Here is a 25452-nt window from a genome sequence, read left to right on the forward strand (position 1 = left end):
CACACTCCCTAAGCACTTTACTAAGAATAAACCAGGCATCATTCTGCCATTGCAGATAAATGGCAGCCCCCGCTGGCTGGAAGCTGGGTGTTCTTAAAAAGTCCATGGAAGCAGAAGCATGACCGGGTATCACTCAACCTTTCCTTTCTTTTTTCTCCTTTTTTTTTTTTTTTTTTTTCAGTGCCTCCTCCTGGGATAGCTCCATGACACGCCCTCTCCATCAGCATCCCCTTTCTTGTCCTGGTCCAGGGAAGAAGGGGCGTTTGTGGGCTGCTCCAAGTAGTGGTGACACAACGTCCCTTAGCATCCCCAGTTGGGAAAAGGAGAGGGAAAAACAAGCTGTCAGAGCCCAGGGCATAGCTGGTGCCCCAGATACCCAGGTCTGTTTTTGTCCTCTCCCTTCAAATGCTGAACGTTTACATTTGGAAGAAACCAAAAAGAAATGCATCTTATTGAGGAATTTAAATCAGGGAAAATGCTGCCACTTAAATTGGCTTTGCCCGTGTTTGGCATTGCCCACATTTGCAAATGGGCCTCCATTTTGCATCTCGGCCAAAAGCAGACACCTTAGGGCAAGGAGGCTGCATCTGCATAAAGAAAAAAAAAAAAAAAGCAGATGTTCTCTGATGTCCGGTCAAGCATTTGTTTCCTTTGGTCATGTCATAGCAGCCCAAGCTCCGATTCCAGTGACCAGGCCTGGTGGCACCAGCCGTTGCTTCAAGTGTTGCACTCTTGCTGCAAAACATCTGCGAGCAAAAGGCCCTTCCCAACTACAACAATGTTTGTGTCAAGGCTCAGTGGGTCCCTGACAGCCTCCACAACTGTCCAGAGGCCTGCTGTGAGGTGCCGGGGGCTAGAGCCATCTGCAGAGAGGGTGTTCCTGCCCCCTCCCTCCCTATCTTTCCGTGTGGTCCATCAGACAGTGCAGCACCAGCATCATGGACATGAAACGCACTAAGTACATTTTTCAGCTTGGGTCAATGTGTCCAAAGGGACTCTGTGCTAACACATCCAAGCCAATCCTCCAAAAGAAGCTGAAGTGCCCATTTCCCAATAAGATCAATAAACCCACTCATCCCTGATTATGGAACTTTCTTCAGGTACCTTCTGCCCCAGTCAGGGCGTGCTGAACTCTCATAATGGTACAGTGACCCAACAGTGTGCCACCCAGGACTTATACTCCACCCAGGGGTTGCTTTCCTGAAGAAAAATGTCCTAAAGCTTTCCAATTGGTCCCCAAGGACTGTGGAAAATTATAAGATGGAAAGTGACTTTTCTTTGGCCACAACTGGTGATGACTTGTGAACATGTCTCTTTTGCCCAACTTGGCTTTAGCTAACACCTACTGTTTTGAATAAAACATGGGCCCTCTCCACCCCCTACCTCTATGAACCCTACCTCTAGGCACCCCCCTGCCAAGTCCTAAGAGCCCCTGCCTGCCTCTTGTAACTAGGAATTCAAAATGAAACTGTAGTCTTAACCTCTCTTGCTGGTTCTGAAAACATGCAGATTTAATAACTTTTTTTAAAAAAAACTTCTCAACATACATATGGTCCCTTCATATATATATATATTTTTAATTTCCCTCACACTTCCCCCAACCCCCACTGCCTTTACTTTCATTAGCTGGGGGCCAGCTGAACTGAATGCACCCTCTGCACCCAGTGAGCACCTGAGGGTGACAGGCTTCCAGGTGCCTTCCCCCTGGCCCTTCTCCCAGTTGCCAGAAAAAACCCAGCTGGGTGCCTCAACCAACACAGGCCCCTAATTTAAGTTTAATAGTACAGCACTTTTACTGCTTTTGGCCAGGGTGTTTTGAGAAAGGTTAAAATATGTGAAAAATACACGCTAAAAAAAAAAAAAAAAAAACTGTTTAGAAAACAATTCCAGTCTAAGTGCTCCATGCTCTCAGCTTCTGGCCCCTTTTCCAGGAAAGCAGCTCCAGCAACCACACAATTTAGCTCCATTTGGGGGGTGGGGGGTGGGGGTTTCCATTTCCTTCCTATGGGATTTTTTTTATTAGTTTTTTTAAAAACTGTTTTTCTTTCCCTATGCTGGTTTACTGCCTTGTATCTATCTACCCCCAAGGAGTTTAAAAACCTCAAGTCAGTATTATTGGATTTTTCTTAGTGTATTTTCTGACTTTTCTGGTGTGAGAGCATGTGGTCAGGATCTGTACATTTGTGTGCTGGTGAGGATGGAGGGCTGGGTGCCAAAGAGGTGATACCCATAAAGGCCTCAGAAGTGTCAGCTGAGCCTCCTAAGTGTGTACCCCAAAATGAAGTGCCTTGTTCATTTCATTGTTATGCAAACCTACCGGTTAGTGATCAATAACACAGTAGGCATTGAACATGTATCCACTGTCTGCAGAAGGGGATAATGGAATATTAGGTACGGTTTCGTGAACTTTTACGCTGCTTATCATAATTGGTGCTTTATGTAGTTTATTTCATCCAAGCCTCATGATAGCACCACAGTGATGTTGGTCTCGACTCTAGGAAGGAGTAAACTTGTTCTGATGTCATGTGCTATAGGACAGGATTCTTCTGGTCCAGTCCTGTCTGTCCCCAGGAAATAACTTAAACTGGTAGAAACTATGCATATATCACGAACTGCACCCTGCCCTCAAAGACAAAAGGTACTGAAAAGCAAATATTTGGACCTATTAGGAAAAGGCTTCTGGTTGTAGAATCATGGACTGAACACATGTGAATGGTTTGGTTCATTTCTTTGGGAAAGGAACAGGTTGGCTTGTTTGAAGAGGCCTCAAAAGTCACTGGAAGTTTCCCCCAAGCCTGCATGGGCCCCAAGGCAGGCATCACTAACAGATAACACATGGGACCTCAGAATCCTTCTCAACACAAAGCTCGAGGCAGCCAGTAACACTATCTCTCCTTTCCAGCTCTGTGAGCCTATGCAGCCGACAGTGGTGGTCTTCTACCTTCAAGCACATCCTTTGCGATTTTTGCCTTGTCATTACTCTCCGTTATCTCAATATAGTTTAATTGGTTTACATTGCTTCCTTTTCTTTCTGACAACGACAAAAAAAAAATAGTGCTTTTCTAAGAATAGACTAAGAATTCATGAAATAGGGAATTTAATGTGGTAGCAGTATGATTTTTAATATTGGTTAAAAAAGCATGTAATTAAATGATTTTTATAAGTTTGTCCTCGGTTATGTTTTCCACACTCCTTGGAACACTTTGATGGTGGGAAGTCCACAGACTTTAGGGTTCAAGAGTCTCCACCACATGCTGGCTCCACGACCTTGGGCAAATCATTTAATCTTGTGACCTCAGTTTCCCTCTTCTTCTTCTTTTTTAAAATCTTTTTAGGGCCGCACATGCGGCATATGGAACTTCCCAGGCTAAGGGTTATATCATAGCTATACCTGCTGGTCTACACCACAGCCGCAGCAGTGCCAAATCTGAGCCGTAATGGCAACCTACATTGCAGCTCACAGCAATGCCAGATCCTTAACCCACTGAGGCCGGGGATGGAACTCATGTCCTTATGGATCCTGGTCGAGTTTGTTACCTCTGAGCCACAACAGGAATTCCCTCATTTTTCTTCTGTATAAAATGGGAATAATAAGGCTTTCTTTGCCATACCATCCAGAGGATTAGAATCTATTCAATGCAATAATGCACACAAAGCAGTCTCTGGTACACAGGGATGTTCAGTAAATGGCAGCTGCTAGGACTCTCCCAGGCTCACACACCAGCATCACCATGCCCAGGACTGTCTGAACATCCCCTCTGTTCCCTGAACTACAGGCTGGGCTGCCTCCTCCCAGATGCCTGCAAGTCCTGAAGGACAGCAGCGCTGAGAGCACTTCAGTGGCAAATATTTACCCAAAGAAGGAAGAGCTCTGCTCTGGCCATCCTCTCAGGGGACTATGACATCCTAGTCATGGAAGCATGGCTTCAGTAGTAAGACTCCCTCGTAATTAGGGAGCCGTTTCATTTTTGTGATAACTATCATCCCCAGGACTCAACACACCTGATTACATAAGTGTTCTTTCTTTTCTGCCTCATCTCTGTTATTACTTCTAATGCTTTTCCTCTTGGGGTCATGAGGGTGGGGGAGCAGGAAAAAGAAAGCACATCAGGAACAAGGCCACTCAGGATGGGGACCAGCAGAGAAATGACTCTAAGATCTTTGCCCGCCCCTGGGACCCGCAGCCTGTGAGGTTCTACCTCTGCTCTCCAAACCCAGCTGGACACACCAATTTTCTCTGTGGACTTTCTGTGGATTCAAAGCAGCCAAGAGACAGTGAAAAAGCCAGATTGAGAGGCTTTTGCCGATTTGTCTATGAAGAGTGGATGACAGAGGGCTAGGACCCTCCCCCACACTGTAGCATGAAAGAAAAGACGGCTGTGTTTATTTACTAAGAGGAAGGGAGGGAGCGAAGGCGGGCATGTCGCACGTGCTGTGAAGGATGTCAAAGAGCTGGTCCTTCTGTAAAGCTTGGGAGAGACAAGAAAAAAATGTGTGTTTTCCAAGAAAACGGTGAGACCAGTTTTCAGGTTGCTCTGGGCTCCCACGCCTTCCCACGCCCACATTCTATACTCTTTGGGGTCAGACCAGCTATCCTCAGGACACGGAAAAGAGGCATCCTTAACGATTGCACTAGGACCAGACAGTGGAGGGAGGGGGGTCGTTTCTGCCAGATGCAGGGGAGGGAAATTCCTGATAAAAACAATACGACTCAGGGAGAAAGGCAAGAACCCAGATCACATCCAGGATGCAGGGACTTCACAGGGATGGGAAAGGAGATGTATGAAAAGAAAATGTACAAAAAGGACGCTGGCAGACCGGGAAGCAACACCTCTCTGACTCTGAAAACCAGACAACAGTAAACACTTGGGTGGTACTCGCCACCTTGTCTTCTGACCGTGAACTCGCTTGCTCACTCTGGGTGCGTGTATGTGCTTGTGCATGCAGAGCAATTAAAAAGGAAGCCCAAAGACGGAACAAATCAATATTTACAGATTCATAATCAGTTCCTTTCCATATATTTATTTATTTTCTCTTTAGCCACTAAAGAAACAACAGCAAACTTGCAGGGAGCAGTTGTTGCCAGAGGGTGAATCATGGCTATATTGATTTGATTATGTAAAAGCTCAGAGGAACCTAAAGCCAGATACAGAAATATCTCATAGCCCTGAACCCTATGGGACACACACTAGTAAAAAAGCAATCTTTATATTGTTCCTGATAAAAGCATCATTAGTTTCCTCACAGTGAAACCATTTCTCTGCTGATACAGTATATGGTTTTCTTTTTCTCTAGAATCCACTCAGACATAATTAACACTCAGTTACTAGACTTGAGGTTCCCTGGGGTGAGCTGCTCAAGTTGGGGAGGGGTGTGGGGGCTAGAGATGGGAAGAAAGAAAGACTGAGAGAGGAGAGGGAAGGAGGGAACAGAGGAGGGGGGTATGGTATTGAACCAATCCATCTTTGGCCTTCCTGAGCACACCCCCAATAGCCTGTACTGAGCAGCAAGACGAGTGTCAGCGCGGTGGCGCCCTCTGCTGGTCCTGCGTATCATCCTGGCTGCCAAGCAAGCTGGTCGCCCCTTCCTGAGGGGCCATCACCCAGCCATCACCTTCCAGGGAGAGAAGCCTGGACTGACACTTCTGCAGTTAGACATATGCCCACGGTCATGCTCACAGTGGATGCTAAAAGGCAGCAGCAACAGCGTTTTCTGTTTCCTTTCCCTGGTCTGCTTGTGGGCAGCAGCAACTTGAAAAGACTTGTATACATAGTGTTTCTGAGGACAGCACGGCTGGCCTTGAATGAGGTCTTAAAATTTTAAGTGTTTGGGGTAGTGGAACCTGGTGGGCCCTCTCAGGTCTCTAGTTCCTGACCAGATGGGTTAATACTTATGAGCTGGGGCTGGGGCGGGGGTGGGGATCCTGGCCACCCATGGGATGGGCTATGGGTTTGAGGGACCAGCACACCAGGGGACTCTGTGGTCCTCTCTTACTGTGCATCAGCCTCTTTAAAGAGGTGGAAGAATCACCAATCGTACTGCTCCTCCTGTGGATTTTGGGGCAAATAGTGGCTCTTTCAGGAAAAAAAAAAAAGGCTTTGATTTTAGAATTCTCTCTTTACTTTTCCTCTTAGTTTCATCTTCCTCTGGTTCAAGGAGAAGGGTGATCAGAATCATTCAGGAGACAAGAGAGGACCAGGTATTGCTGAGGCAGAATGAATCCAGATGTGGATATGGATTCACTAAGCAGGGAGAAACCAAGTCACTTTAGGAGTTTATTCTAGCACCTTCTACATACATTAGCAAGCCCATGGCTGCATACACACACATGCACACAATGGGCATAAAAATATGAACACATAAACACTTTCACACACAACCAGAACCACATGTGTGCAGACTTCCAAACACATATATACATATGTCTTAATGTAATCCCATATGGACTGCATCTTAGATCCTTGGCCTCGCCCTCACCCATCTTCCTCCCTCTGTTGCCCCCAGAGCTCATGTTTCTGTGGGAAAAAACCTCCTGTTGGTGTCTTCATGTTGCTCCATTGTTCCACCCTGAGGACCCTTCCAGGGGCCCTTTCCCAGCCAGCAAAAGCTCTGCACTCGCACCAGCACCAGATCGCTGCATGCTTGTTACTTTAGAGGAATCTCAGGGGTTTATAAGAAAGACCTCTGGAAAGACAGGGGCAGAGCTCTGCAGTCAGGCCAGTTTAGTGGTTAATGGCAGATTCCGAGCCAGACTATCTGGCCACACCCCAACTCACTGGTGTTGCTAGCTGCATGCCTCAGTTTCCCCATCTGCGAAATGGAGATACCACTAGTCCTTGGCCCAGGGAGGTGCTACAATCATGAAATAGGTTCATATTCAGAATCTGCCTGGAACAGTGCCTTTCAAGTAATAACTCCTATATAAATGATTGTCAAACAAAAGGTGTATAATGCAGGTGGGTAGCATTATTCTCGAGAGTAATCCTGGGCAATCACAAGGAATCATGAATAATTCTTCTTCCTCTATTTCTTACCAGGTAGAAGAAGGAGAAACACACACACAAAGATGATGACCAGATGCTTCAGACTCTTTCTATCCTGGGGATCCTTTTACTGGATCTCATTGATCATCTCTCTCTGTTTTTTATTTTTGTTTTTGTTTTGCTTTTTAGGGCCACACCCAGAGCGTATGGAGGTTCCCAGGCTAGGTGTTATTGGAGCTACAGCTGCCGGTCTACACCACTGCTTATGGCAATGCTGGATCCTTAACCCTTAACCCACTGAGCGAGACCAGGGGTGGAACCCACATCCTCATAGATCCTAGTCAGGTTTGTTAACTGCTGAGCCATGAAGGGAATTCCTTGATAATCTCTTAATTATATGTTGTAATAGCATTTTAACCTGTGGCAAGTCACTTTGGACAGCAGTCTCTTCACCTGCAAAGCCTCTGAGATGATTTTTTAAGACTAGTTTTAGTATAGATTAAGACCAGATACAGACAATTTTCAAACCTCATTTCTTTTTTCTTTTTATGGCCACACCTCGGGGCACATGGAAGTTCTGTGCTAGGGGTCACATCAGAGCTGCATCTGCAGGCTTATGCCATAGCCACAGCAACACCATATCCAAGCCACATCTGTGACCTGCACCACAGTTTGCAGTAATGCCAGATCCTTAACCCACTGAACGAGGCCTGGGATCAAATTCACATCTTCACAGAGACAATGTTGGGTCCTTAACTTGCTGAGCCACAGTAAGAGTCCCTCAAACCTCATTTTTAACACCAGTTGCAACCTCTTCCATCTAACCCCACCCCTACTTAAAAAAATTAGAGCTGTTAAAAAGTCGAGCACTTGACTGCTTTAGCTCCCTTTTCTTCTTTTTTCTTTCCCACATGTTCTATTGGATGCATAACCAGCAGTGAAATAGCAGAAAGTGGGGTGATCAGGGTCATGAGATAAGTCAACCAATGGACTTTACATAATCTATGCATTAGGATCAAAGCCAGATGGAGATATGACAACTATAGTGGGAAGCCTCACAATTGAGTGTTCCTCCAAAATGATTTTCTTTAAATATCTGTTCAATATTGTGCAGAGGGGTGGGAGGAGAGGGAGAGGACAACAAACACCACTAGGCCCCTCCTCTGTTCTTCGAACAATTCTGCTTGGTCTCAAATTTGCATACCCTGCTCAGATAAACAAAACCTTGGCAGTCAACCAGACCTGCCCTCATTTGAAGACAAAGTGACATGCAACTGTTGAGAAACCCCAACCCACTGCAAACAGCATTTCTTTTAAATATTTCAACTACACAAATACTTCTGATAAATATAATTTTCTCCATCTTGTTATATTTCCAATAAGATCTAGCACCCCAGCAATGTTCTATGAAGCCCTTATGAAGAAGTGTCTCCAGAAATTGCACTCTGACTCACTTCTGAAGCTGGTTTTGATTAGCAGGAAAGTTTTCAACAGAAGTCTTTCTAGCTATGGGTCAGGAAGCTCCAAGACACTATTTGCCCGCACTCTTGTCTTCTGGAATGGCCCTGTATTCCTCTTGGAAGGTCTTCTCATTCCAGGAACAATCAGGAAGATGCATGATTTCCTAAGTTTACCTCCACACTCAGTGGCCAGAGCAAGCTTGGTGGTTTCCATAGGAAAATATTCTTTGCCCTCTTTTTCCTTCTCAGCCTCATTGACCTAACCTTGCCATCATAATGTGGACTTTAAGAACCCATGTCTTCTGTAGTGCCTTTGGGCCTTCACAGAAATATTAGAGCATGCACAGGGTTATTTTAGAACAAAGGAGTGCCTTACTGGATTCTAATTCTTTGAAAGTTAGTCATACATGGAGGACTTCTGTAGCAATCGTTTGTTAACCAAAATATTTAACTAACCACCATAACCTTACATAGTCAGGCTAGATAGGAGTTTTCTGTGTCAATGATGTGTTGCAATATGTAGCATCCTTCATGTAGAAAGATGGTTCTTGTCATTAAGATATGCTTTAAGGCTTCCTATCCAGCCCTAATAAAGTGAATGAAGTTTAACCAGCTTGACTGTAACCAGCCAAACATAGCAGTGGGACAGCTGGCCAGGTCAGAGCTGGCTGTGGTCACTGTCTATGGCATGGATCAAAGAAAAGGAAACTCAACCACGTTGGAAATGAACCTAAGACGCAACCTCATTCCCTGCATGCTTCGAGCAACACAGCTAACTAGACACAGGCAGACATAGATATTTTTCTCTTTCTTACACATCCACAACTGTTCCCTTCAAGGTCTATTTGGTACAGGAATTTCCGTTTGGAGATGGAGCAAAACCAGACTGTGGGCACGACCTGTGTAAAACTCAGATGTGAATATTACAGAAAGCTTGCTCACATCCACCAGAATGTATGAGAGGCCCTGTGGGAAAATCCCGGCAGCTCTCCACTCCCTAGCCTCAGTGTTCACAATTCGCTGTCCAGACTGTGTTCTGATATCTCTCTTACCTTGTCTTTTTTAACGAGCTCCTACTCATGCTTTACAGCCCAATTCAAATATCTCCTTTTTCAGGATGACTTTTACAACTCTCACCATCACCACCCAGGCAAAAGGAGGCTCCTCCTCTCTGGGTTCTTTCAGCTTTTGGTTTATGTTCCTTTCATCTCAGCTCCACCAGTTCCTTTCTGTCCTCATAAATCAATGGGGGTCAAATCAGTACCACCTCAGGGGGTTGCTATGACTTGCATGTGGAGCCCTTCTGAGAATGATAGGCTTACAGTGAGGGCTCAATAAATCTTAATACAGTTGTTAGAGCACTGGGTGCAGTGTGTTGTAATTATCTACTTGCTGTATTTGTGACTGTTCTCCTTAGAAGAATGACCATATATTTTCAAGGTACCTTCAGAGCAATCCTATAATCCACCTCTGATGAGGTATATAACTAAGGAAAATCTTCATCATTCTGGTTTCCTTACATGAATGTTAGAATCAAGCATTTCTTAAATGACTTTGAGATTCCTCAGTGCTCTAGTGGACCTGCATGGTGGTCATAAAATATGACCACAAATACTTTGATACCCCCTCCTTCAAGAAGTAGACCCTGATTCCCTCCCTAAATGTAAGTGTATTCAGCAACTCAAGTCTAATGAATGGAATGATGGTGTGACTTCCCAGATCAGGACATAAAAAGGCAAGGGCTTCCTCCTTGCTCTTTATCTTGGATCCCTTGCTATGGAGGGAGCCAGCTGCCATGTTGTAGGGATGTTCAAGCAGCCCCACGGTGGGGGGAAGGCCCATGTGGTAAGGAAGCAGGGCCTCCTGCCAACAGCCATGTGAATGGATCAGGTCACTGTGGAAGTGAGTCCTCTAGCCCCAGTCAAACCTTTAGATGCTACACCATTTAAGAGATCTTGCAGCCTCTAATTTCACCCAATAACACACTTGGGGTGTAATTTCTGTCTAACATTGATATGCCTTTTAGAAGAAGATGAGAAGGCAGAGAAGAGAGGTGGTAATTCCATGTATAGCTTTTCATCTTGGGGACAGAGTCATCTCTCGTCATCTCTCACCAGGGCTGGCCAGGTTGCCACTCATCTGGAGGCGCCATGGCCTCCTGAACTTCACCCAGGAGGTATCGGAACTACCATGATAAGCTGCTCCTCAACTTCTGACCCACAGAAAGGAAGATAATTCAAGTTTGGTGTTTTTAGTTTCTTTGTTTGTTTTTGTTTTGTTTTCTCTGTGCCCATGGCAAGCAGAAATTCCCAGGCCAGGGATTGAACCTCGCCACAGCAGCAACCAGAGCCACAGCAGTGATGATACCAGATCCTTAACCTGCTGAGCTTCCAGAGAAGTCCCTAATGTTCATTGTTTTAAACTACTAAGTTTTGGGTCAGTTTGTTATACCCCAATAGATAAGTAATATACATGACAACTAAATCAACGACTCGCTTTGATTTCTGTCTAACCTGTATACCTTTGAGAAGAAGATAAGGTGGAAAAGAGAGGTGGTAATTTCCTGTAAAGCTTTTTGTCTTGGGGACAGTCAACTTGTGTCATCTCTCACTAGGGCTGGCCAGACTGCCACTCACCTGGGGGCGCCATGACCTTCTAGTAGATGGCTCTCCTCAGATAGAGGAGTTGGCATGCTCAGGGGAACAAGAGGGCCCACTGCCTGCTCTTGCCCTGAACCCTCCTGGCTGCTGGCCACTGGCTAAAAAGCTGGCCTAGAACCATTTGTGAGTATCGTCAGTTCCTTGGAGAATCCACCTAGAGTAGAAATAAAAATAAAAGCACTCAACCCAAGGACTTGAGTCATACCAACACTCTGCTTCTTATAGAAAGACTTTGGAAAAGTCATAGAAGCCTCAGTGTTCTCAACTGAGACATGGGAATAATAAGAACATTAGTCTTAGCTACCTTTTTTTGAGTTTTTGTGGAGATGAAAGGAGATTCTATGTGAAACATTGTGCAAACCATGGATTCATGGTGCTACGGAAATGTTAGAATTGTGTTTACTTTTTTCCACAGCTCACACAGATGCCAAGTAATCTTAAATTCACTATTAACTAACTCCCCATTGCCCTAGAGAAAAAGTTATTTGATAAGTTATATAAAGATCAAAAGAGGATGCTTGGAGATGTATAAGCCAAATAGATGACTTTCAATCTACAAAATTTTAGGCCACAGTGGGTGAGAGATTTGGAAAAAGGGCAAATACCTGGTATCCCTTTACAGAGACCCCATTTAAGGTCAACTGTTCTTGGCTAAAGTGGCTTTTAATGACATGAGATGGAGGAGAAAAAGGTAACAGTCTAAAAATATATACATTGCTCTCACTCCAGTTTCAAGGCAGCTCTGCCTGCAAACAGGGACTTTAGCCTCTGACCCCTTGAAATTCCTTCCGGTTTCATGGTTTTGTCTTCACTATATCCTCTCCCCACCTCCTCTTCCCACTTCTATCTCCATCCACTTCTCCTTTGTCAGACAAAACCCAGAAATATTGAAATGTGGTTTGAGTATCAAAGCAGCCAGGAAGTGGGAAGAACAAGTTAAAACTATTTTCTTAACTCACAGCTTCTTTCCAGGAAATATAGCACTTACCATAGATAGATAAATAGCCCAAGCCATTTAGATAATTTCACTTGTCCTTTCCCACTTGTCAAAGCATTTAGCTACAAGCATGATGGGCCCTGTTCAAGTGAACAGATACCTCCCTCAGCTACAAACAGTGGCTGGTCTCTGGGGTTTTGTTCATAGAATTAAGTCACAAGCAATTCAGAAGATGATTCCTGACCAAGCAAACTATGAGTTTCTTCTTAAAGACCTGAAAACCCAGAGACTCTGCTTTTTTGAATTAGAGTCATCATTTAAGGTCAGAAAATGTGCCCCTTCCCAGAACAGTTCGTTCTTAGCAATAATGATTTTCAGACCACCACCAAGGTCACATCAAGTAGGCCCAAGTTCAGTTCCCATGCTTCTAAGACATGATGCAGAAAGAGCCTTTCAAGATCTTTACCTCTGAATATGCCCAAATAGGGTGAAACTTTTAGGGCCCAGACCCTGCCAGGCCTGAGATTCTAGGGTTTGGCAGCTTCTAGGGCAAGAGTGGGCCGTGGAGCCTTGGACTGCAGAGGAAAAGACGGAAACAGGTCCTGGGGTTTGTGTTTGCCTGGACTCAACATCGAGATGCATCTGGACTTACCAGCCTGCCCTCTTCACTTGTGTGTTGTAGGACTGTAGGAGAGATACCAGCTCTTAAGAAAATGAGGGTTTATTGTGAAAATACACAGGATCATGTATGTGAATGAGAAAGCTGTTAGCCTTAGACAGTTTCAGGGACTAGCATTTCTCTTCCCGTGACTCCATTCTTTATTTCTTCCCAAGCCTCTTTCTCGTCTATCCTTTCAATGACCACTTTTCACTCCAGACATCATACTTTTCTCTTCCCCATCTTTCTGTTTCCTTGTGGTATCTGCTTCCTTATCTTGCTCAGGATTTGTTTCCCTAGGATCTTGTCTAGCCCTACTCTATTGCAAGATTATGTCTCTATTTCACCTCCATTGATAATACTTCATTTTCTCCTTTCAGCTGAGATAGAGATCTTGGTTGGCTCAGATCATCTTTTGCGGGGTGGCTATGTCTTGGGTCTTTGGCGAGCTGTGGCTTAGCTTCCTTGGGTCAGAACCCACCCTTGTTCCAATCAGCTGTGCCACGGACAAGCCACATGATATAAAATATGCCTACTGGGCATATTTTATCAGGAGCTATAGGCAGAGAAGCATCTCTAAGAAGAGGGATGCAGGCATGTCAGATGGTCATCCTGCTGTAGCCAGGTACTCATGGTGAGGCAGGTGACCAAGGCAGAGTGACTGGCCTTAAGCCAGAGCCATTCAAGTTTCCTTCATCATCCCCGTGTTCAAGAGTAAAGACCTTTAAGCTATCTCAATCTTGGCTTTTCATCAGGCACCACTTGCAGGTTTTTAGTATTCTAATTAAATGACCATCAGGACTGAACACAGGAGAATAGGATTCTGGACTGCTTAACCGTAGGTCTCAGGGGTGCTGAGACTATTTACCATTCACGAGTGGGCACTCGACTACCTTGGCACTCACAGAAAATCTGCGAACTCCCTGGGAATGCAGCTGTGATTCTTGAGTATCTCTGAGGCCTGATTTGCTTATCTGCTAAACCCGATTATCATACATGTGGGATCAAGTTCCCTGTGTGTCATATAATAAACCCATGGTTTAATGTGGAAACTCCTGGAAGCATTAGCATATACCAGTGATATCCCAAAGAAAAACAATTTTATAACTGTCAGATATATGATGGAATGGTCCAAAGGACATGAAATCAGCTATGCAAATTGTGAGACGTAAGTCACACTTCTATTTTGTACTGTGACAGTGTGAAAATTGGAATTATTTTTTGTCAATATAGAAAAAAAAAAAGCCAGAGACTACATGCACTGTTTTATGAAGAAAACTATTCTACTATGGCCAAATTATTGGTGATATACTGCTCACAACACATTTGATTTTTTTTTCTTCCTTAACCTATGGCTCAAGGACCATCAGAGTTGTGTTTAATTTGATATTTTTAAGAATAAAAGGCAATGAAAATATGTGTGTGACTATTTAATAAACACCCCACTGGTTGATAATGAAGAATTGTGTCATGCCATATTCTGTTGATAATCGATTGGTTTAATTTTGTCAATTCAATTTCAAAAATGTAGGAAGTAAGAAAAAAAAGTCTGAAATTGAAAAATGTTACTATCAACAGGTACATTGGTTAAAAGACCCAGACCACCATGTTAAGATGTAAGTTTGATAGATACGAGTGGTGTTAAAAAGCCTTTTGAAAGAGAGCATAGTTTTGTATTAAGAACATGGGCTCAGGAGTTCCCATAGTGACTCAGTGGTCAACGAATCTGACTAGGAACCATGAGGTTGTGAGTTCCATCCCTGGCCTTGCTCAATGGGTTAAGGATCCGGCATTGCTGTGAGCTGTGGTGTAAGTCACAGACGCAGCTCGGATCTAGTGTTGCTGTGGCTGTGGCATAGGCCGGCAGCTACAGCTCTGATTAGACCCCTAGCCTGGGAACTTCCATATGCTGCAGGTGCGGCCCTAGAAAAGACAAAAAACAAACAAACAAACAAACAACAAACAAACAAACAAAAACATGGGCTCAGCAGACTAAACTCTTCTGCCAATATGTAACTCTTCTAAGTCCTTATTTCCCTATGTGTGAATTGCTCTGGAATTCTTGCAAGGACTTAAAGAAATTTTTATTCTAAAAACTCACATGAGTTTTGAATTCCACTTTATAATACACTGGCATTGGTTCTAAAACAAAATAATTTATTCTCTGCCTTTGTATAATCCCAGCATATTCACCCAAATGTCAGGGTATCAGTTAAAAGTGCTTTCAATTACAAATAACAGAATATACAAATACAGTGGGTTAACTGTATTTGAGTGATTACTTAACATGATTAGTGATTCACTTCTATCATCAAGGACCTGACTCTTTCCAACATATGTTAATCCACTGTCTCAAATGTGCTGGCTTTTCATGACTAACCTGCTTTTTCATGATCACAAAATGACTGCCAAGCTACAGCAATCACTTCTCGTACCATCATCTCAAGAATGAAAAGGAGGAAAAGAAGTCCTCTAAAACACCTACCTTTTCTCTTTTTTTTGGCCACCCCCACAACATGTATAAATTCCTGGGAAAGGGATCAAACCTGCACCACAGCAGAAACCCAAGCTTCTGCAATGACAATGCTGGATCCTTAAGCTGCTGCATTGTAAGGGAACCCTGTAAGAATACCTACCTATCTTTAAGTGTCTTTGGTCAGAATTCATCATGACTCTTCTTGGCTCTAGGTGGGGCTGGAGAGCAAATTCTGGCAAAGGGAAATAGAGTTTCCATGACTAGCTCGACTGATCCTATTCCTTCCCCCGGAGTATGGCTAACTGGGAGTAAGGAGATGGAAATGCCCACTGAATAGGCAAATAATAATGACTGCCACATTCAGTTTAAAAAACATAGAGGTAGGAAGTTTTGCTTTTCCTGCCTCCTCTGAGTGCTCCCTCTTCATGAATCAAAGAAAGAAATTATAGAGCTTTTTCTCATGAAATCAGCACATCTCAATTTCTCTCTCTCTCTGAATCAGTAGGAGATAATGTTCTATTTTTTCCCAAAATTTTTTTTCCTTTACCAAGATTTTCTAACACTAAATGATATCTGAGGAGTTAAAGATTAACTACAGTTAATCTGAGTTAAGATTAAATACAGTTCCAGGAGAAGACTCCCTGCTCTAGGGATTTATCCTTCAGCTTGAGGCAGGTCTGTTGCTGAGCCTAGAGGGAATCTAGAGAGTTTAGTTGGGAAGAGAAGGGTTCATGAGAAGAGGTGCAGTTGAAGGGCCAAAAGGGCAGCTTTTCTGAACCAAGCGTTCCACATAAGGGGGCTTGTGGGGAAGCATGTGAAGGTGTGACCTGCCTTTTGAAGGGCTCTGGGGCAAAGACTACCTCTCCCAGGGCTGCCTGGGCTCGGCCAGGCAGCTGAGCTCTGGAACAGAACCATCTCTGGCTGTGTGCAGCCCTGGGAGGACCCCTCATCCCACTGGTCCTGGCTGCCTTCAAGGGCAGCACCAATCTTGGAATTAATATCTTCTCTTCAATGGCTTGGGGACAGCACATCTCTGTCACCAAGGGAGAATCATAAGATCCTAGAGGGCTGCCCCCATCACCTAGGCAATAGAACTCAGTTTGCTCTTCTGTCAATAATGCGCAAGGAAAATATTTTGCTTCCCATGTGCTCATGCGCCACCAGATGTGTATGCCCAGGAGACACTGGAAGCCTTACCTACGCAGGTTCCAAAAGAACTCACATATGCTAATATAAGTAAGCAAAGAAAGACTGCAAGTGAAATCAATAGCCTCCAAAGGAGAAGACTGAGATGAAACTAGAGATATGGTACCTCTTTAGGATGACTTAATGATAGAAATAAGATACAGTGTGGCACAAAGCAAAATAGAAAACTAAAATAGAAATCTTAAAGTGATACAAGATGATGTTGCAATAAAGCAACCCAAGAGGGTGAAATTTTCTTAAAAAAAAATAACCTCTGAATGTTAAAATTGAGCAATAGATTGAACCATAATGAATATTCATCTAGTGGGACCTCACTGCAATGAGGTCTTACTGTATAGCACAGGGAACTATATTCAATCTCTTGGGGTAGAACACTATGGAAGATAGTATGAGGGAAAAAATGTATATATATGTAAAACTGGGTCACTATACTGTACAGCAGAAATTGACACAACACTGTAAATCAACTGTACTCTAATAAAAAATTCAACTAGTGATTTAGAAGATTAAATGGACACACTATCTCACAACACAGAACAAAACCACAAAGAAATGGTAATAATGAGTGAAAAGAGAAGAGGTATGGAGGGAAGATCCAGGAAACCTAGCAAGAAATAACAGGAGTCTAGAAGGAGAGAAAGGAATGGTTTTAAGAGAATAATCAAATAAATTACAGAAGAAAATTTCCCTGACCTAAAAAATGACTTGCGTTTTTATATTAAAAAGGCTTACTAGGAGTTCCCGTCGTGGCACAGTGGTTAACGAATCCGACTAGGAACCATGAGGTTGCGGGTTCGATCCCTGCCCTTGCTCAGTGGGTTAACGATCCGGCGTTGCCGTGAGCTGTGGTGTAGATTGCAGACGCGGCTCGGATCCCGCGTTGCTGTGGCTCTGGCGTAGGCCGGTGGCTCCAGCTCCAATTCGACCCCTAGCCTGGGAACCTCCATATGTCGCAGGAGCGGCCCAAGAAATAGCTAAAAAGACAAAAAAAAAAAAAAAAAAAAAAAGGCTTACTAAAATCCAGGCAGATCTAAAAAGAGAAACAAAAAACCAAATTTAGACATATGTGGGTAAAGTTTCCAAAATCAGAAGATAAAGAGAGAACTATTTACTTACACAGAGAACAGAATGATGCTAGCATTGATTTTCCTGTATGTTAGGTAAAGAATGATTTCAAAATTATCCACCTGACCAAGGCATTGGGAAGCCAAGAAAAAGACATTCCCACACATGCAAAGACTTTTGTACTTTTTCTAAAGGAATTACTTAACAAAACATGCAAGTCAAATAAAAATGAAATTACAATACAGATCTCAAGGTAGCAGATAATGAAGTAAAAGAATTAGGGGAGACCAAATGCCATAATGCAATAGCTTCCAATTAAATCTAATTGGATGGTAATAATGCAGTCTTACAGTTTTTGTCTGTTTTCTGTGTGTCAGGCATTTTTTAAAGTATCTTATATGTACTACATACTATTACTTTCCTCATATTGCATGGGAAAAAAAAATCGCGTTTTACTATTACTTTTTCTGGTAATTTATCCCAGGTCCTACAGCCAGAATTTGAACTCAGACAGATTGATTCTGGACACTTACCTTCTACACTGCAAGACCTCCATAAATACCCTCATAATAGTGCAGGCATAAATTATAGTGCAAGTGCTAAGAAAAAATATTTGAAAAGAATGAGATAATTATGATAAAATTTTAATAATTGGTGGGAAATAAAATCCCATATTAATTAAACAACACCCAGAAGTGGGGTAGGGGGGTAGATATAGGGATTAAGGGTGGGAAAGCAAAAACCTACTAAAAAAAATTTTATGCTTTTTGGAGTAGGGGTAGAATTACTACTTAATTTTGGTAGAGAGATATAAGTTCAAATATGACTGCTAAAATATGAAGTTATTTAGGAACAAGAGAAGGTACATAGAGGAACTTCATATTAAAGAAACAGAAAAAGGGAGTTCCTGTTGTGGCTCAGTGGTTAAAGAATCTGACTAGGAACCATGAGGTTGCAGGTTCCATCCCTGGCTTTGTTCAGTGGGTTAAGGATCTGGCATTGCTGTGAGCTGTGGTTAGGTTGCAGATGTGGCTCAGATCCCATGTTGCAGTGGCTGTGGTATAGGCCGTTGGCTACAGCTCTGATTAGACCGCTAGCCTGGGAATCTCCTTATGCCGCAGGTCTGGCCCTAGAAAAGACAACAACAACAACAACAACAACAACAACAACAAAACAAAGAACAAAAAAATGATGTAAAAAATATGAAAACAGGAAAAAAGGAGGAAAAAAGCTAAGAATGAAAAAAAAAAGAAAACCTAAAATTAGGAAAAATGTCACGTATCACAATTAACACAAGAGGATTTACTTTTCTCATTAGCAGATAAAGACTTGTAAATTAGGTTAAAAAAACAAACAAACAAACAAAAAAAACCAAGCAGTAAAAACCCCCAAATTTAGCTAGGTTTATAAGAGTCAATGTAAGGATAATGTGAAAAAAAGAATGTATATAAATGTATAACTTTTCACCATTTAAGAATAATTTTATTTTTGTCTTTTTAAGGCCACACCCTCGGCATATGGAAGTTCCCATGCTAGGGGTAGAATAGGAGCTGTAGCCACTTGCCTACACCACAGCCATAGCAACGCAGGATCCCAAGCAGCGTCTGTGACCTATACCATAGCTAAAAGCAGCGCTGGATCCTCTTCCCAATGAGTGAGACCAGGGATTGAACCCACATCCTCATGGATACTAGTTGGATTTGTTTCTGCTGGGCCACAGTGGGAACTCAAATAGAAGAATAATTTGACAGAAGCATAATCATAGAAAGGAACTTTGGCTTTTCAAACTCCAAAAGATAAGTTTTGGAGAAAAGAAAGGACATAAGGGCTTAGAATAACAAGGAATAGAGTATCTAGCATATGTGTGTATTTGTGTATGTGTGTGTATACATGCACACATGTACATATGTGCACAAATATACATGTTACAAAGAATTGCTTTTTCCTCTTATGTATAATGCACACTTACAAAAAACTGATAAGTGTTCTTGGCCACAAATAAAACTGAAAAATTCAAAAATATTGGTCATATTCTCCTATCATGACGAAAGAAAGCCAGAAACCAGAGTTAACAACAAGACAAAACTCAATGGTAATTAAAAGAACTCTAAATAATTCCAGAATCAAAAAAGAAATCAAGTTGAGTGATAAATTATCTAAAAATAAGCATAAAAATGACATTTCAAATAAAAAATTTATGAGCAGCAGTTAAAGCTGTATTCAACAGAAAACACATAGCATTATTAGTCAAGAAGATAGGTAAACTAAACATGCAACTTAAGGGAACAGGAAAAAAATAGCAAGAACTAAATTAAAAGGAAGTTAGAAGAGGAATTGTAGGGGGAAAAAAGCTGGAATTGATTAATTTTAAAAATTTAAATAAGAAAATATAAACGACTAGTAAAATCAAAGTGGGTTCTTTAAAAAGACAAATAAAATTTACCAACCCCTAGCAATCCAAAGACAGGCAGGAAATAAAAACATAAAACATGAGGAATGAGAAAGAAAAGGCACAGTCACAGACACCTAAAGGACTAAATTCATTTTAAGAAACAAACACAATCATATCTCTTAGCTGCTGAGGTTGCCTTGGAAAATCTCAGCTTAATAACTGCCTTGGATAAAGACTTCTTTGTCTCCAACTCCTCAGAATCGGTCTATAAATGGATTTGTATTTCTACCAGAACGAACCATTTAAATACTGTGCTAAAACAAACCATAACTAGAGTTTAAATAGAATGTTGTGGGGATTTTATTGCAATTCTGTTTTAACTGACATCTGTCTTCTCTAGAGTTCCAAGTGCAATCAAATGCCCTAGGCCTTCCTTTGGAAGGAAAATCAACACGTCGTTTTTATACTCAAATCACAATGGTCCAAGCCTCTCATTTAGTTAATGGCCAGAAACAGAGCACCCCCCCACCTCAGCCTCGAAGTTATTTCTCAATTATTTCTTGGTGTCCCTAAGGGATACCTTGCATGTTCCAACCTGTGATGACAGCTGCCACCTGGAGTTGGCCCTGCCATCTCTATTACCTGCTTCTTAGAGAACACCAAGCTTCCTGTTGTTCCTGCAATTTTTCAACACCCTTTTTTTTCCCCTCTGAGGAACCACTTGATCTCCTCTCCTAATGTGTGCACATGAGCAGATTTTGCTTCTCCTGGTTCCAAGCGTGAGTCTATGACTCAGACCTGACCCGTCGGAGCATTCATTCCCCTAGACTCGGTGACTGGTTCAAGGAGGGTCATATGGCCCAACCAGAAGCAACCAGACACAATGGCATTTTTGCCGGGCATTCTGGGAGAGAGGCTGACATTCTTTCCACTGGACTCTAATTGCTAGAAGCCATCTTGCCACTGCAAGGAGCCTCATCATGAAACTATCTGTGAAAAAGAATAGAGCCAAGAGAAGGAGGTTGGTGACATCATGTAGGCTCCCTGGGGCAACACTAAAGCTGAAATTAGCCTGTTACTGAACTTTTCAGTCCCATGAACCAATACGTTCTTTTTTCCTTTTCCATAAGCCAGTTGAGTCAAGTTGGGTGGTCCCTAGAGCCAAGAATCCTAACTGAGTAAGTTGTTTGGCAGAGTAATACTCAGTATTATCTATGGCCCAAAGTAGCTATGCTTGTATCCAGCAGTTCGCCAAGTCTCTTCTGAGCTATCCTGATGTCTTTGGCCTTTTGACCTGTCTTTCCAGAGAAACTTACAGCCAGACTAAGGAAGCGGCTGCAGTTCTAATCCCTCTCTTCATGTTGCATGTCCAACCAAAATGCTTCTCTTTTTTCCCATTTATACCAGCTCTTGTCAGAGGATGCACACAGATATGGTAAGCAGGGAAGGAGGTGGGACCGGGGGTGGGGGTGCGGGGGCCTGGCCTGTACACAGCAGCAAACTCTCAAAGCCAGTCAAGGTGCCCTAATTCACCACATTCTCAACCTGCATGACAAGAAATCTGTCCCTTAAGCACAAAAAGCAAGGGCAGAAAGTGACCTTAAAGAGACAAATGAAACAGATACCAGAATATCTCTCCAAGCTACCATCAAATATTTTGGTTTGAGTAGCATAGATACATCTTTAAGGCCTTTGAAAATTCGTCCTAACATTTAGACATTTTCAACTCACTGCCTTGGATTCTTAAAGATTAATAAACCTACGCAAATCCTCTTCTTGTCAACCACTTTAATAGATGTGTCCTGCAGTGGTCTTATCCCCACTCCCTCAAAATAAAACAAACCAAACAATAAATCAAGACCACTGAAATGAAATCCAGTCTCACATCACAGAGCAACAGTTTTATGGGTGAAACGTGTGCTTGCTAATTTCAAGAACAAATTATTGTGCTTTATTTAGTGCAGTTCCATTTATACACTTTTAGCTACAGGAAATAAAAAATAAAGCCTACAGGCCAGTTTTAATTTGGTCAGTGTTTTCTTTCATGAGCATCCCATGGTGGAAGGAACTGGCTGACACTGAATTGGAAAACCCCTCTCTGCTCTCTTGCCTGAGAGTAAACACGGCCCCTTGAACGGAGATGTTGTCTCACTTACAGTATCAATGATGCTTAATAGACTTGCATTATTAACGGAAAAACGTTTCTGCCTGGCAGAGCTGGAGTCAATATTTAATAGATTTAGGTCCTATTTAGCCACTGGATTTTGGGGCAACCTGACAAAATGAAACTCAGTATGAAAGCTAATAGATTCAAAGATTACAAAATGAGCATTTCCATAAATATGCATTCCTCATAAATATTTGAGGCTGTGAATGGAAGGCTATCCAACATCCTTTAATCATTTCCTAATTAATATTCCTTAGATAGGGCAATCTTGAGTAAATATTAGGCCTCTGTTAAAGAGTTCTGTTAAAAAACAAAATATCCAACCAAATGTTTTAGGGTTTTTTTTGTTTGTTTTTTGGTTTTTATTGTTGTTAAGGAGGTATTACTAAGATTTTTTTATATAAAACAACTTGTTTAGCCTCAATGAGAGGAAATTCCTTCCTATATTCTAACCTATATTCTATATTCTTCCTAAATTCTTCCTATATTCTATTTTTTAAATTTTTATTATAGTTGATTTATAATGTTCTGTCAATTTCTGCTGTACAGCAAAGCGATCCAGTCATATACATACATACATACATATATATATTCTTTTTCTCACATTATCCTCCATCATGCTCTACCACAAATGACTAGACATTGTTCCCTGTGCTACACAGCAAGATCTCTTTGCTTATACATTCCAAATGCAATAGTTTGCATCTTCTTACCCGAAACTTGCAGTCCATCCCACTCCCTCCCCCTCCCCCTTGGCAACCACAAGTCTGTGCTCCATGTCCATGAGTCTGTTTCTTTTCTGTGGAAGGGTTCGTTTTTGCCAGATATTAGATTCCACATATAAGTGATATCATATGGTATTTGTCTTTCTCTTTCTAACTTGCTTCACTTGGTATGAGAGTCTCTAGTTCCATCCATGTTGCTGCAAATGGCATTATTTTGTTCTTTTTTTTTTTTTTTTTTTTGTCTTTTTTGCTATTTCTTTGGGCTGCTCCCACGGCATATGGAGGTTCCCAGGCTAGGGGTTGAATCGGAGCTGTAGCCGCAGGCCTACGCCAGAGCCACAGCAACGTGGGATCCAAGCCGCGTCTGTGACCTACACCACAGCTCACGGCAACACCGGATCGTTAACCCACTGAGCAAGGGCAGGGACCGAACCCGCAACCTCATGGTTCCTAGTCGGATTCATTAACCACTGCACCACGATGGGAACTCCTTATTTTGTTCTTTTTATGGCTAAGTAGTATTCCATTGTGTATATGTACACATCTTTTTAATCCATCTTCTGTTGATGGACATTTGGGTTGTTTCCATGTCTTGGCTATTGTGAATATAGTGCTGCAGTGAACACAGAGGTGCATGTATCTTTTTCAATGAAACTTTTGTCTGGATATATGCCCAGGAGTGGATTGCTGGATCATATGGTAGTTCTATATTTAGTTTTCTGAGGTACCTCCATACTGTTTTCCATAGTGGTTGTACCAATTTACATTCCCACCAAAAGTGAAGGAACGTACCCTTTCCTCCACACCCTCTCCAGCATTTGCTATTTGTTAACTTGTTAATGATGCATCATTAATTCTTCCTATATTCTAATTGTGGGATGGAAATCCTATAAAATTGGATTGTGATGATCATTGTACAACTATAAATGTAATAAATTCATTGAGTAATAAAAAAAATTCTAAAGAAAATGGAAGGAGCATCTGTTCCAATGAACAAGGGCAGTGACTTTCCAATTCATAGATTGGATGAGCCACTGGAAGGACCTTCAGGAATTGTTGGGCTGAGAGGTACACTCTACAAAGCCTCAGAGCTAAGGGGTCTAGATTTACCAAAAAGGAAAGGGTTCCTGACTCCACTCTGCCCTAGCCAGCTATCCTTGGACATCTCTTAAATTCTGAGAGTCAGTTTTCTTGTTTGTAAAATGGGGAATAATCATACTCATCTTGCTTCTTTCCCAGAGCTCTATTGAGGTATCCGTGAAATAGCTTCACAAACTCCCTAAGTCCCTAAACAGGTCATGCAGCCTGGGCCTCAAATCCAACTGTACTAAATCGACATGCTGAGTAACTTTAGGTGAGTCATTTAAGCACCCTGGGTCTCAGTTTCCTCACCTGTGAAATGGGGATAATAAAGATGCCTGCATGGCTGGGTTCTTGAGAGATTTAACTCACACAAAGTGCTTAGGTGGTGATAATGATGGACACAGAAGAAGAACAGCATAAATGTTAGTACTTCTTATGATTAGTTTTATACTTATTGTCATCTAACATGAGGAAACTCAGTTCAAGGGGACTTCAGAGGCTTAGTCAAAGTCACAAAATCATGGCTAGAGTATGATGTCAGGTGATAGAGCTGTTGCGCTTCAGTCCCTTTCTGGAATGTGATGGGTTGCTTCCGTCCTTGCACATTCTGGCAGGGTGCCACCCAGAGTGGCACTGATGGTGCCTTCAGGGAGAAGGCACATCTGATTGGAAATTGTGATTGGTTGAACTAAAACTAGACCAGCCACAAGAACCCCCAGGGATGGGTGGCCACCTTCACAGGACTGGACATCAATAACCAGCAGCTAAGAGTAGGCAGGAAAAATCCTCCAAGAGGCGTGGTGGGGAAGAGTGCAGCGAGGTCACTGAACATTCTCAGAATGAGAGAAAACAAGAGAAGCCCAACTGCCCTCTGGCTGACCTTGGGCTGGGAAGATAGCCATAAAAAATGTCATTCTGATGGATGAAGAGGTGATAAGGTGTGGAGCAATGGACCCACTTCGTTTCAGGGTTGGTGTGTGTTCTTAGGCTCTTCCCTCCTAAGGGTTGGTTGGGCTTGTAAATCTCAGCCAGAGTTGGTCATTATAAATATGGGGTTGGTCCAGAGCATGACAGCTGCTTTATCTTCTAATGTGAGTTACCCCTTTAGCGGGGACCCTCGGCAGGGGCTGGAAAACTTTCTTAAGGGAGCATAGGCATGTCCAGGCCTATGTCCCAGCCCACCCACTTGGCCACGGTTTTTGACCTCTCACCTTTCCAAGCTCCATAAACCACTCCCTTCAGCCCTTACCCTCAGACTCCCACCCACTCTCCTTTCATAACTGGGGACTTATTGTTTTTCTTCCTGAGGGAACACAACCAGGCATCACCCAGAGATGCTGAGGAGATGCAGAGGGGTCGAGACTTCCATGTTTCTTTGCCTATGGGTAGAGGGCTTTTGCGATGATCACCAGAGCCATTCCCAGTGGCCAGGACAAACCACTGGAACATTGGTGAGGCAGGTGGTGTAAAGATGTGGAGGCTGGTGTGGGAGCTTCTGGTTATCCTTGTCATTCTCTCCCTTCTCGCTCATCCCCCGTCCTCTTCCTCCCTCCTCCCCAGCCTGACTTTCCCTCTCTTCCTCTCACAAATCATTGCCTCCAAAGCGTGAATATTCCAACAAGGCGTTTCACAGAGATCAA

This window comes from Sus scrofa, chromosome 1 (genome assembly GCF_000003025.6).
Source record: "Sus scrofa isolate TJ Tabasco breed Duroc chromosome 1, Sscrofa11.1, whole genome shotgun sequence".
NCBI classification, from domain to species: domain Eukaryota; kingdom Metazoa; phylum Chordata; class Mammalia; order Artiodactyla; family Suidae; genus Sus; species Sus scrofa.